Raw genomic sequence first — 12,346 nt, forward strand, 5'->3', positions numbered from 1 at the left:
GGAAAGAGAGGCCCATTGGACTTGCAAACTTTATATGCCCCAGTACAGGGGAATGCCAGGGCCAAAAAATGGGAGTGGGTGGGTGGGGAGTGGGGGGGGGGTATGGGGGACTTTTGGCATAGCATTGGAAATGTAAATGAGGAAAATACCTAATAAAAATATTTTTTAAAAAATGGCACATAATTGCCTGGTCCAAAACAATTTTAAGTTCAGTGGTATAGGACTGAAATTCCAGCTACCTAACAGGTCTAGGCCGGAGACTCACAAGTGGAAGAACTGACTACAAGGCAGATGATTCAAGACCAGGCTACCAGGCTGAACAACCTAGTGATACCCTGACTCAAAATAAAAAGTGAAAACAAAGCTTAGAGTAAAAGTTGCCTGTTGCATGCAAGGCCCTTGGAACAGGTAATTCTAAACACATTCTAAAACACATAAGGAACAGGTAATTCTAAACACATTCTAAAACACATAAGGGACTGGAAAGATTAAGGGACTGAGTCAGACACGCAGCCACCTGTAACTCCAGTTCCAGGGAGCCAAGGTCCACTTCTGGCCTCTGTGTGTGTCATATTTACTAATGACTTTCCTAACAAGTCAGGCTTGTCTTCTTGGTAAAAATAAGACAGAATGAAAGAAAGAAATATTATAAAAATGTGTAAAAGTAAAATGCCAAAAATACATAAAATGAAACATTAGTTAGAATTTTTTTAAATTGTAATGGGGTAAAAATATAAATATATAAAACTTAATATAAATGTTTAATTTTCAATAAATTAAAAGACAAAGTGTCTCTTCAATGAAACATGGATGAGTGTGTTTTAATCCATCACATTGTCACAAACTTAAATATGAAAATCTAGTACAGGTGAAAGGTTTATAATAAAGAGCACTTTTGGAGTGTTGTGACCCCAGGGCTCAGGTGAGATCACCATTTCTCTCCTGTGTCTCTCTAAAGTGGGACAACACAGAAGAGCACAAGCTGCAGAAGCAACAGAGCTTCTCAGATATGGTCCTACTCTGGCCTTCATCCTCAGCCAGGAGGTGGAGCTGAATCTCAGTCCTCTGTGCACCTTCCCTGCCAGAGCACAGCTTGCCTCCAGGGAGTGCTGTGACGCTGGGACTCAGATGAGATCTCAATTTTCTCACCAGTGTCCCTCTCCAGTGTGTCCCCCGCAAGAGAGCTCGGGCACAGAAGCAACAGAGCTTCTCAGACATGGTCCTAATACAGGCCTTCATTCTCAGCCAGGATATGGGGCTGCTCCACAGCCCTCTGTACACTGGTCTTGCCAGGAGAGAGCTAGTCTCCCAGGAGTGCTGACACAAGCTGACAGACTCACAGGAGGAACAAGCTCCTGCCAGAGACAGCTAGAACATCGAACATCAAAGGTAATCAGTTGGTGAAAAGCAAACATATGAATTGTACTAACAGAAACCAAGACTACTTGTCATCATCAGAACCCATTACTCCCACCACAGCAAGTCCTGGTTACCCCAACACACACAAGATTCGGATTTAAAATCATATCTCATTATGCTGGTAGAGGATTTTAAGAAGGACATTAATAACTCCCTTAAAGAAATACAGGAGAACTCCTTAAAGAGAAAACACAAAAATCCCTTAAAGAAATAGAGGAGAACACTGGTAAACAAGTAGAAGACCTTAAAGAAGAAACACTAAAATCCCTTAAAGTATTACAGGAAAACACAACCAAACAGGTGAAGGAATTGAATAAAACCATCCAGTATCTAAAAATGGAAGAAGAAACAATAAAGAAATCATAAAGGGAGACAACTGTGGAGACAGAAATCCTAGGAAAGAAGTCAAGAGCCATAGATGCAAGCATCAACAACAAAAACAGGAGATGGAAAAGAGAATCTCAGGTGCAGAAGATTCCATAGAAAACATGGACATAAAAATCAAAGAAAATGCAAAATGCAAAGGGACCCTAACTCAAAACATCCAGGAAATACAAGACACAATGAAAATACCAAACTAAGGATAATAGGTGTAGATAAGAGTGGAGATTATCAACTTAAAAGGCCAGTAAATATCTTGAACAAAATTATAGAAGAAAACTTCTATAAACAAAGAGATGCCCATGAATATACAAGAAGCCTACAGAACTCCAAATAGACTAGACCAGAAAAGAAATTCCTCCAGTCACATAATAACCAAAACACCAAATGCACTAAACAACAACAACAAAAAAAAGAATATTAAAAGCAGTAAAGGAAAAATGTCAAGTAAATATAAAGGCAGGCCTATTAGGGTTGCACCAGACTTCTCACCAGAGACTATGAAAGCCAGAAGATAATGGACAGATGTTACACAGACCCGAAGAGAACACAAATGCCAGCCCAGGCTACTATACCCAGCAAAATTCTCAATTGCCTTAGGTAGAGAAACCAAAGTATTCTATAACAAAACCAAATTCACACAAGATCTTTCCATGAACCCAGCCTGCCAAAGGATAATAAAGGGGAAACCCCAACACATGGAGGGAAACTACACCCTAGAGAAAGCAAAAAAGTAATCCTTCAACAAACCTAAAAGAAGATAGCCACAAGAACAGAACCCAATTCTAACAAAAAAAAAAAAAAAGCAACAATTATTTTTCCTTAATATCTCTTAATAGCAATGGACTCAATTCCCCAATAAAAAGACATAGACTAACAGACTGGCTACATAAACAGGACCCAACATTTTGCTGCATACAGGAAACAGACCTCAGGGACAAAGGCAGACACTACCTCAGAGTAAAAATCTGGAAAACAATTTTCCAAGCAAATGGTCCCAAGAAACAAGCTGGGGTAGCCATTCTAATATCAAATAAAATCGACTTTCAACCAAAAGTTATCAAAAAAGACATGGAGGAGCACCTCATACTCGTTAAAGGTAAAATCTACCAAAATGAACTCTCAATTCTGAACATCTATGCTCCAAATGCAAGGGCAGCCACATTCATTAAAGAAACTTTAGTAAAGCTCAAAACTCATTGCACCACACACAATAATAGTGGGAAACTTCAATACCCAACTCTCAGTAATGGACAGATCTTGGAAACAGAAACTAAACAGAGACACAGAGAAACTAACAGAAGTTATGGAACAAATGGATTTAACAGATATCTATAGAACATTTTATCCTAAAACAAAAAGATATACCTTCTCAGCAATTGACCATATAATTGGTCACAAAACATGCCTCAACAGATACAAAAATATTGAAATAATCCCATGCATCCTATCAGATCACCAGACTAAGGCTGACCTTCAATACTGGGTAACAAAAAATGAGTAGGATACACACAACCTAAAAACAGCATTCTTTCTGTACATATAGATTTAGTGTATGTGATTTTTTTAATAATGAATCAGAAAACAAAGTTAAAATTCTTCCTACTTCTAAAACTAGGTTTCAGTGCATATGATAATAGAGATGATAGTTTTTGTTTACATCTGTATATCTGATGATATGATTCTTAGGGGAGTGGTAATATGATTTCTATCAAGTCACACAACTGAATCCAACTCTGTTACAGCTCTAAATGGGACATCTGAATCCCACCCTCTTCCCCTAAGGGATATTCTGGAAGAGGGCTCAGAAATATTATTAGAGCAAAAGGGAGTAAATACCTTCAACAAAACAGTGTGTTCCAGACAAGATAATGCCATAGCACACATGAATTCATAGCAATCACATATGCAGTGGGGAATCTACTTAATACTGATTTTCTAAATGAACATGTTGCCAAAATGCCTCCCAAATGTTTGTCTGTGTGCAAAATGTTTCTTACAACCTTCTTCAAAGAAGCCTGTAACTGATATTGGTTTTGATTAATAGAGAGAGACTCATATCATAACTTATCAAAATGTCAAAAACAAGTGATGGTGGCATACTTGACCCTAAATAGGATGTCTATACCACTCCTTCCAAGGCTTAGTGAACATCAAGGAAAAGAATGTAAGAACAAGAGACTGGAGAAGTTGGCTGCAAAAGATGTCTTTTTGGCATAACATGGCTTGCACTCATGAAAATACTGTAGCTATGGTTACCTAAAGAAGAGCTGCCCAAAATTAGAACAGGTGATGTTTCATCATGGATCAAGGAGGTGCTCATGAGTCCTATGCTTCTCTGAAGGATGACTGTCAGAGTTAATGGTTAGTAAGGGATGGGGAAATTTTCTTCAGTGATGTAGCCACTCACCCATGGTCAGGAAAACAACCTAGGTAAAACTCAGTAGTACACACACACACATACACACAGATACAAAATTATGAAATTAGTAGAGGGACTTGTGAAATATTTCAGTGAAAGGGGAGTAGGTGATGAAAGAGGGTGATAAAGATGAAAATGACTAAAATTCATTTCATATATGTATAAAACTGTCAGACAAATGCTAATTGATTTTTAAGAAAGAATGAAAAAAGAAGGTTTCTAGGAGTCATAATGACCTTAGTGATATGTAAAGTCATAAGCTTCCAGAATCTAGAGGTCTAGATAGTCTTCAAAGCAATGAGTTGTTTGGGTGGATAGTGCTGGCTCATGCCTTTAATCCCAGCATTCAGGAGGCAGATCCAGAGCCAGAGTAGATCTCTAAGTTTGAGGCTAATCTGGTCTATAGAGTGAGTTCCAGGACAGCCAAGGCTACATAGAGACAATCCATCTCAAAAGAATCCCACCCAAAATGCAATAAGTTGAATAATAAACATAGAAAATGAGTATACACTAACTGTCAGATATCCAGTATGAAGAGAGAGGTTGATAAGAGAAACCAGGAAAGAATGGGCAGTGAGGTCAGAAGCAAGCCAAGACTTGGTTTCCAAGTACTAAGGGGAAGGTTCCTCTAGAAACTCCTTTCTTAGGGGGATGAATGCTATTAAAAAATTGAGATAAGAACTGGGGGATTCTTATTAGATTAGTGTAGTCATGGAGTTTAGGTGGAGCAACAAAGCATGATGGAAGTGCATTAAGCAGAGAACACAAAGTAAGGAACAGAGAGAGCCAGCCAAGATAGCTGCTCCAATGAGCTACCTATAAAGGTAAGAACAAAATTGGCCTGAGCAAGATGTAAGGTTAAAAATTAGGAGACACTGCAGTACACTTGTGTGTCCCTAAAATGGAAGAGAAATGTGGGTAATATAGGAGAACGTAAGATGGATTACAGGGAGAAACTCCTTAAGTGGGTAAGAGTGGCTGTGACCCATATGGAAAGTCAGCCTCGGGTAGAAAAGCTTCTACTTAATCAACAAAGAGAGGTCTGTCACAGGAATGGGTGCAGCATGTTAGATAAGCCCACTAGAATTCTCTTTAAATTGCTTTGATTTTTCTCATAAAGTAAGGAACAAGGCTGTAAACGTCAGGGACAGAATACTGGTGCTCTAAAAGCAGAGAAAGCAAAGACAGATATGGTTCTTGAGGAAGCTAGGATATGAGTTGTCTGGATGAGTAAAGCAGCTCTCAGGCATGACTAAGAGCCACTTCATGTCAGACTTAGCTCTGGCTGGAGTTTTACCAACCTCAGAAGGTCCACTGTCAGCAAGCAAAACACACAGAGCAGCCCATGGGGTCTCACCTGGATAAGCAAGAAACAGAAAGTGAATGCAACACTGCAGGCTGGAGCTCTGAGAGGTGTCCAAGAAGTGCCAGAGGGAATGGGATAGGTGAAGGAGACAATGGCAGGAAATATGTAACTAAACTGGTAATGGTAAGCTGAGAAAGAATGAGTAGTACATAATCTATTGCGCATTCATGGAGCAAAGGGTACCCAAGGTGATGCCAAGGGTTAGATCAATCATCCACATGGCTATTCAAAATACAGAAATGATGAGAAGACGGGGATAGAAATAGTAAGATGGAGGTATGAAAATCATCAGTAAAAGAGGACATCCAGAGAAGGGAAGTAGATGAAGCAAATGGATGTGGGAGAGCCCTATGGGTATCAGAACACTGGAGAAGTGGGAAGAACAAAGGCCTGGAAGGCACTGGGGAACAGCATACCCACAACAGGAAAAAGATAGGAGAGGCAAATGTTCCACACCATTTGAGTAGAATGCAAGAGGATGAATAAAATGTTCAGAAAATAAGTCAGAATTTGGAGGGATTTTCCTAAAGTCTGTCAATGAAACTGGAAGGCAGAGTAGGAAGGGTTTGAAGAGAGATTTGAAGGACTGAAGAGTATCAGAGAGAGACTTATAAAAGAAAGGGTGAGTGACATGGGACAGGCATGGATGTTGAGTTGTTCAGGGTAACTGAGACAAGCACTGGAGAAAGCATGATGGGAAAGCAGGCTTAATGGATGTTTTTCTGTAATCGTTACAACTCTAAAAACTGTCCTGAGAGTGTAAACGAGAGAAAACAAAGACCTTTTAAAAACACACATTGAAACAAAAATGCTCGATTTCTGGTCTTACTCATTTAGCACTTGTCCTTCTAGAATTCTCTGTGTAAAATATGTCCCAGCTTTCATTCTGGGTTGATTTAGTGCAATTCTCCAAGCATCCTGCTGCCTAGACCAATGTCCAGGCATGAGCTCATCTCTCCACTAGTGTTCTGTGCCTCTTTAAACACCCATCAAATAAACAGTCTACGAAATAAATATTAGGGAGATCTTGTTCTGCCAAACCTGACCCGACATTGAAGGTTTTCATAGCACGAGAAGTAAATAAAATTACCTGGTCTTTATTTTTGGTGAAGAAAAAAAAAAGGAGAAAGAAAATATGAAATGAGAAAGTTTAATGCAAGCTGAAGACTAGGTTACTTAACCTTTTATTTTTCTAAAAAATGTGACCATCCCAGACTCTGTCCATTCCCATGTCCATGTCCCTTAAGTGGCCCTTGTATGAGTTCTGGGATGGCTTCATTCTTGTGGTAGCTTAAAGAATCCCTACTTGGGCTTGAATTCAGATGTTGTCTGCTCTGACAATATCAGCCTCTCTCCTTTCTTGCTGGGTCAGTTGTTCCAACAGTTCCCATTTTACTTTGCAGGATTTTGTTTGTTTTGCTCTTTGTTTTGTTTTTTATCTCTCTGCCCCTTTGAGTTGACTTGGTCTTGCCTCTCTAGATGTGAGCCTCTTGTAGGCTCACATCTAGTCCTTTACTTCCTCACTACACTAAATTTGCCAGCTCCTTTTTCTACCTACAAACCACAAGCCTGTCTCCTTATATGGGGTGAGCCCTCCCATTGCTTTCCAAATAGCCCTTTTACCAATTTACTATTTCCTGCTTCTGCTTCCAGACAGCCAAACTGCTGCTTCCTCCCCCACCCTCCATTCTCCTCACCCAACTTCAGAACTTTCCCATCTCACCAAATAACTCAGAGAAAGAACTGTGGCCAGTCTATCTTCTAACAACCAAACTCTATTTCTCTTTCTAAGTTTTACCTTTTCTTTTTTTCAGCATCACTAACTGAAAACAACAGGTCACTGCTCACTGGTGAAAGTAAATCCTGTGTCCCTGAGTACAATGTCATCATGCCACAGAACTTGAACAGGCTGCCAGGGCAAGATACTAGGCCTCTGCTGTGGGCTGAGGATGGAGGCAAAGAGATGCTTCTGATGCATCCTCCTATGAGATCAAGTCCTGTGGCAGGTCTGCCAGCTTTTGTACCTCCAGAAGTCAAGACCTCAGATTTGTTTGGAGTGCAAAGACAGAAAGAACCTCCCAGGGTTAAATATCTCTCTTCCCGTTCTGCAAGAGCAAGAAGGATCCCAAAATGTTCATTAGATCAGGGCTCCTGCTTGTGAACTTTTCAAGTGTTTGCATTGCTTATAGGATGAAATCTAAACATCTTGGTGAAGAACAAAAGGCTCTGAATGGCTTGGTCCCTGATGATCAATATGGTCTCAATATATACCCACTGGGATCTTTGAGGACTCCATAAATAAAATCTTTATCCCTCACCCAAGCTTTGGCCAATAGGGAAATAGGAGAAGGGAGTCAGACAATGGAGATCATAATGTGATTTGTGCTCAAAAATGAGTTGAAAAAAAATATGACTTCTGTCATCTAACTGCATTTTCTGTCTGAACTTGAGCATTTCTTTTCACTGTGAATATCTGAGTCCAGAACTTACCGACTGCTTTTCCTCAGGAAAAGAACTGTTGACCTAGACAGAGATAGCCTCCCACAGAAAACCAAAGGATTCAAGTTTACTGCGGGCAGCTTCATCTCCACAAGAAACAGAAGACTCTGGGTTTTACCTACTGACACCTACAGTCACTTGTAGTCCATTCCGAAGTAGAGGAATGATTGGTAAAAGCAGGCCACACTGAATCCCCCAGCTAATCAAGTTTTCTCTACACAGGACAGCAAGTGAGAAGGCCTTCGTTACACAGCCCTGCCTAGGTTTTAATTGTGGTTATCCCTCCCCCTTTAAGTTCTCACTAACTGCATCCTGCCAAGAATCAGTAAAGACTGTATCTAGTGGCTGGAATGGTCTTCCCTCACTCTTTGGCTAGTTCATTCTAGTCATCCCTCAGTTCTTAGAATGTTTTCCTGCCCCTTCTGTTGAGACTCAATTTCTCATGAATTTCTCCTTTACAGACTTGTCATGGTTGTATCTTAAAAGCCATATATACTTGTTTGAACAATGTCTGTCTTCTCAACAAGCCCACAGCTTCATGGGTCATAGCTTGGCACAGAGCTTGATGTATGTGGCAAGTTTATAAATATTTTGCTGGAATGAATAAGCCGATTCATCTTAGTTAGAAATGATGTCACATAAGCCAGTCATGCAAGCACATATACACATAAGCCAGGAAATTGCCCAAAGATAAAATATTGATTTCATCTTCAAGGATACAGTTAGAACCAAAAAATTTTAGAGTTTCTTTGTGATGTCCCTGCAAAAACAAACAAACAAACAAACAAAAAACCAAAAAAAAAACAAAAAACAAACAAACAAACAAAAACAAAAACAAAAATACTGGAAAGTACTTTCAGAATCAACATCTCTGGGAAAGAGAAACAGGACTTGACTGAAAGCAATTGGAAATAGTCACAACAAAGTCCTCAGTGGAAACTTCCAGATCTCTACAACTGGTATGCCATTTATAGACCTCTCAAGATACAGTAGTTGTCTGTCATGTATAACCTTGTGCTGACTAGCACTGGGTGTAGACTGCCCTCTGCAAGGGACACTTGACCTCCAGTGAGATGTTTTTCTTTGGTTGAGAAAAATTTGAAAAAAAAAAATGGCCATGTGAGAGCTTTCAGCACCTGGGGAATAAGAATCTCATCCCTGAATAAAAGATGAGGGTAGAATCTATTACAAAGAGGTATTCATGACCTGTGTTCTGAATCAAATATATCCTTAGCCTCTGCTTAGAAATTCTTGTTGACTAGATGCTAGGTTATTTCATCAAAATAATTTCCCTGGGCATCTGAAATGTAGTAGACAAATGTATGTTTTTAAATATATGTGTGAGATATACATATACATATGCACATATATATACATATGAACACAAATATACATTTATGTTATATAACACAGAAATTGCTATGTGTATGTGTTAAATATGTGTGTGTGTTCTCCATAAGTTTGCTAAGATCTCAAAATGGGTGTTTATTATAGAGTCAGTCAAGAATTTTTCACATTATAGACACTATGGGAAATACTTTCTAGCCTCATTTAATCTTTGCATCACTGAAATTGAAGCACCCCTCCCCCTAACTTTTCTCAAATTCAGAAAGTGCAGCTACAAAAGTTATATGATTTATCCAAGTTCTCACAATTCACAAGCATCAGAACTCTCTTAAGTCTATACCTTTAAATAGGACTTAATCCTTCTTGCCTCTTTAGAGATTCCTCCCAAAATACTTCTTATATGCTTTATGTCTTCTGAAAATGCACACAACTACTTAGTAATGGCAATTTCAATTTATAAGGCTCTAAATCGAAGTTTAACTTTCAAATCTTACAGTGGTAATTCACCATTGGTGTTGACTCAGTAGATGGATCATGTGAAATCTAGAATCTCTGTAAATGTCTCATTAAATGCTTGCAAAACAATGGCTGATTTCCTGACATATCAATTTTCTATTGATGACAAAAAGAAAGGAAACAACTAGCATTAATGATAACCTTCCTTCCATTTTCTTAGAATGTGAGGGATTAAATGCAATTCATGCATGCCAGAATCTACCACCAAGCTACATTCTCAGCTCCTTTCTTTCCCCACTATCAAAAGGAAAAGTAAATCTCTCCCATATTGCCTCTCTTTCCTATATTCTACCAGCAATACTACTCATAGGGACACTTTCCTAAAAGGGAAACCATAAAGTCATGTATTTAGCTTTTTGGGTTTCCATGGAGTGGGAGGCAAGGAGTCTAGAAATAAACACTCATCTAACAACTGGCCATGCCTGCTGCAATCTCCTGAATTTTAATGTTACTTTGTCATCATTATCTGTGCAACTGACTGACTCCTTCAAAACAAAATGAAGGCCAAGACACTCCTTCTCCTCCATATTTGCTTCTCCAAAGTTCTGGCATGTAAGTAAGTATTCAGGAATATATGTTCTATATGATTAAAGTACGCTTTCCCCAGCTCCTTCCATTTCTGATCCCTAGGTATAGTGGTTTGAATATGTTTGGCACTAGGAATGGCACTATTACAAGGTGTGGACATGTTGGAATGGGTGTGGCCTTGTTGGAGAAGTGTGTCCCTGTCAGGGTAGGCTTTGATAGTTCCCTCCTAACTGCCTTATAGTCAAGATACAGAACTCTTAGCTCCTTCTCCAGCATCATGTTTGCCTGGATACTGCCACACTTCCTACCATGATAAAAATGGACTGAATCTTTGAAACAGCAAGCCGGCCCCAATTAAATGTTGTCCTTTATAAGCATTGCCTTGGTCATGGTATCTCTTCATAGAAATGGAAACCTAAAGTAAGACACTAGGGAAGAGACTAATTTTTTTCTAGGTGGTCCCTAGCCGCGTAAGCCATGTGATGAATGTGGATTTTCCAAACATGCTCTGTCTTTAAAGACCACTGCAGAAGTTCTAAAGCAGAGCTCTAAGGAAGTATGGAAGGCATTTTAGGGGAGCTTGGCATTTTTTAATGTGGCTCCATAGTATTTGACTCAATTGTTAATTAGATAGTTTTCCTAGTGAAAAAGAATGAATTCTAGTCTGTCACTAAGGATGGTTTCAGGAAAGTTGCTTTATACATATCTTGGCACTTTTATAATAACTAACTAAAATAATATCTAGCTGTACAGACAGTTTCTAAGAATTAGGAGAAATGTAAATCTCTCATTTTCAGAGATTAAGAAATGGATGGGAACTAGGAGGCTCAGGTAATATAGTGTCAAACTATAGGACTTGAGTTTGGATCCTCAACACCAAGTTTGCATGAGTTTCTAACCTCAGTGCTGGAAGGCAGAGGCAGGTGGATCTCTTGAGGCCACTGTTCAGACATTCTGGCCAAATTGGTGACCCCAGGTTCGATGAAAGAGACATTGTCTTTAAAAACAAAAGAGAAAGAAAGAGATAGAGATAAGAGAGAGAGAGAGAGAGAGAGAGAGAGAGAGAGAGAGACCAAGAGAAATTGAGTCAGAGGGAAAAGAACATTGATAAAAGTTTTCTAGCTAAAATTAAATGCACTTACACAAACACGGGAAATATGACAAACCACATTACCACATTAGCACAAACCTTGTCACTCTCAACGACTGGGTAGGTATTTACTAACCTGAAAGCAGTTTAGAATACCTCCAGATTTAGGTCTTGATGTAGTCTTGAGTCAAGCTCAGTACCCATGGTGCCCAATTATATTGAGACCCATGTGTACTGAAAGAATCCTTTTCATTCCAGTGGACATCGGCAACAGAGAGGAGGAAGGTTACTGCCAAAACTTGTCTGCAGGCAATCTTACTGAGATTTCTAATTAGTCTTGAGAAAGATCTGAAATGTTCATAGCTGTGATGCTTCCTGTACCTCTTAGGTCTGAATCAGGGTGGTCCAACTCCAACATGACAGTAATGGAAAGGGTAACATTCACTGAAAAAAATAATAGATCAAAATACTCCTCTAAATCCTGCAGTGTTTTCAAATGAATTTATATTTTCATCATCATAACAAACACTCCATCAGATATAATAGTGTAAGACTGTATATCAGATACTAGGAAGGCTAAGTAGGATTGCTTGAGTTCGTAAGACATGCCTAGGTTACTCAGTAATCTCTGATCTCAAAAAAAACCAAATAATTTCTACATATAACTTCAAAATTGTAATAATATTAAACTATGAACAATTTTAAATTAATTCTATAAAAAAAGAAAAAAAAGCAATGTCAAGAACCAGCGGGACCGAGGTACCCAGGAACTCGACCC

This window comes from Mus caroli, chromosome 15 (genome assembly GCF_900094665.2).
Source record: "Mus caroli chromosome 15, CAROLI_EIJ_v1.1, whole genome shotgun sequence".
Classification (NCBI taxonomy): Eukaryota; Metazoa; Chordata; class Mammalia; order Rodentia; family Muridae; genus Mus; species Mus caroli.